Consider the following 2,670-nt stretch of genomic DNA (forward strand, 5'->3'; position numbering starts at 1 on the left):
ATTCGCTGTCCCAATACAACCCCTACTGCATAATCTGAGGCATCACACATTATCTCAAAAGGATGATCCCAGTCTGGAGCTTGGACTATTGGTGCTGAGACTAACGCTTCCTTGATCTTGTTGAAAGCTTCCAGACAGCTCTCATCAACAACAAACTCGACCTCCTTGCACAACAGTCTTGTAAGGGGTCGTGCAATCTTTGAGAAGTCCTTGATGAATCTTCTGTAAAACCCAGCATGCCCAAGGAAACTCCTTATATCCTTGACTGACTTGGGAGGCTGCAACTGCACCATGACCTCAATCTTCGCGTTATCAACCTCAATCCCTTTCTCTGATATCTTGTGTCCCAACACTATCCCTTCGTTCACCATGAAGTGGCACTTCTCCCAGTTGAGCACAAGGCTTGTCTCCTCACATCTTGCTAATACCCTGCAGAGATTCAACAAACATGAGGAGAAGGAGGAGCCATACACGGAAAAATCATCCATGAATACCTCCACCATCTCCTCTATCAAATCCGAGAATATAGAGGTCATACACCTCTGAAATGTTGCAGGTGCATTACACAAATCAAAAGGCATGCGTCTGTAGGCAAATGTGCCATAGGAACAAGTGAAAGTAGTCTTTTCCTGATCATTTGGGTGGATAGGAATTTGGAAAAATCCGCTATACCCATCAAGGAAACAGTAGTAGGGATGATTGGCTAATCGTTCTAACATTTGATCAATGAAAGGAAGAGGAAAATGATCTTTCCTAGATGCAGCATTCAGTTTTCTGTAATCAATACACATCCTATGGCCAGTGATAGTCCTAGTGGGGATCAATTCATCTTTTTCATTTTTTATCACTGTAATTCCTCCTTTCTTAGGCACGCAATGTACTGGGGATACCCAAGTACTATCAGAGATAGGATAGATAACCCCAGCATTCAACAGTTTAAGAATTTCTTTTTTCACAACTTCTTTAAGGTTAAGATTCAATCTCCTTTGAGGTTCAATACTAGAGTATGATTCATTTTCCAGATTAATCCTATGCATGCAGAGACTAGGTGAGATCCCCTTGATATCATCTAAGGAATAACCTATGACCCTTCTATATTTTCTAACCTCAGTGACTAGCAACTCTAATTCCTCATTACTCAAACTAGCATTCACAATGACAGGATAAGTAGAGTTGGATCCAAGGAATACATACCTCAGTCCTGAGGGTAGCGGTTTGAGCTCAACCTTGGGAGCTTTTAACTCTGACCAGTCATCATCAGCCGCATTGACAGGGTCAACAGCAGGGTGAGTGATCGGGCTGCCACTGACTTCCTCCTCTACTGAGCATACCTCCTTGACAGACTTATCCAATTCCTCAAAACGTTCTGAATCATCAGTTGCCTTGTAGGTATCTAGTAATGTTTCGTAGACCTTTGTCTTAGCATGAAGAAATCCATCTGATCCACTCTTTGTCAAGGCTGTCTTGAGATGATCCTCCTCAGCAAGTTCTTGTAAAAGTTCATCAGCTAGCTGATCCATCTCCTCTATCCAGAACACCTTGCCATTGATTGTTGGTTTCTTCATAGACTCCTTGATGTCAAATGTCATCTTGAAATCTTCTCCCAAGCATAGGTCTATCTTTCCCTTCTTCACATCAATGATAGCTCCAGCAGTGGCTAGAAATGGTCTTCCAAGAATCAGGGGATCCTTAGGCTCTTCATCCATTTCCAAAACAACAAAATCTGTGGGAACTTCAACAACACCAATTCTTATTGGTAAGTCTTCCAAGAGTCCATGCGGGAGCCTCACTGATCTGTCAGCTAGAATGAGAGATATGTTGCATGCCTTGTATCTTGTGAATCCTAAACGCTTAGCCACAGACAATGGCATAAGACTCACAGAAGCTCCAAGATCACATAGGCATCTGCTGAAAGATAGGGGGCCTAGTGAGCATGGTAGAGTGAAGGATCCAGGATCCTTAAGCTTCAAGGGAGTGATCTTCTTCTGGATAATGGCACTGCATTCATGACTCAATATCACCATGCCCTGGACTTCTTTTGTTCTCTCCATAACCAAATCTTTGAGGAACTTCTGATAAGGAGGAACAAGTGCGAATGCATCCAGCAATGGCATTCTCAACTCAATCTCTCTCACTTGCTTTTCAAATAAAGCCTTATACTTCTCAGCTTGCTGATTTTTGAATCGTCCTGGGAATGGTAGAGGTGGTTTGTATGGTGGGGGAACGTATCTGGCAGGCTTATCCTTGGATGCTGCAGGTGTTTCAGCATGTTTCTCCGCAGGTTGAGGAGCTTCTTTACGTACGACTTCTGATTCTTCCAAAGGAACAACCGGATCTTCATTCTGACATACATCCTCCCCTTCCAAGTCTTCACTGTCCTCAGTAACTACAACAGGTCCTTGTTTGGGAGGCAAGTTTTTACCGCTCCTCAGTGTGATGGCATGAGCAAACTCCTTAGGATTCTGAACAGCTTTTCCTGGAAGTTGGCCAGGCTTTGGGGCAGAAGTAGAAGCAGTTTTACCCTCCATATACTTGATCTTGGAATTCAGAGTCTCAATCTTCATGTTCAGATCATTGTATGAGCAGTCCAATCTCTAAGTCAGCTCAGCAAACTTCTTAGCATTGTCCATGGAGCCACTTGCTTGTCCCTGTAGGAGTTGCTGAAGCATG

At 43.4% G+C, this 2,670-nt stretch overlaps 1 pseudogene; it reads right to left on the reverse strand.

The window, feature by feature from the left end:
- Window positions 1-2,114, reverse strand: part of LOC111832122 — a 3,850-nt pseudogene extending 1,736 nt beyond the window's left edge.
- Window positions 2,115-2,670: the final 556 nt, after the last annotated feature.

This window comes from Capsella rubella, unplaced genomic scaffold (genome assembly GCF_000375325.1).
Source record: "Capsella rubella cultivar Monte Gargano unplaced genomic scaffold, Caprub1_0 scaffold_2, whole genome shotgun sequence".
In the NCBI taxonomy this organism is placed as follows: domain Eukaryota; kingdom Viridiplantae; phylum Streptophyta; class Magnoliopsida; order Brassicales; family Brassicaceae; genus Capsella; species Capsella rubella.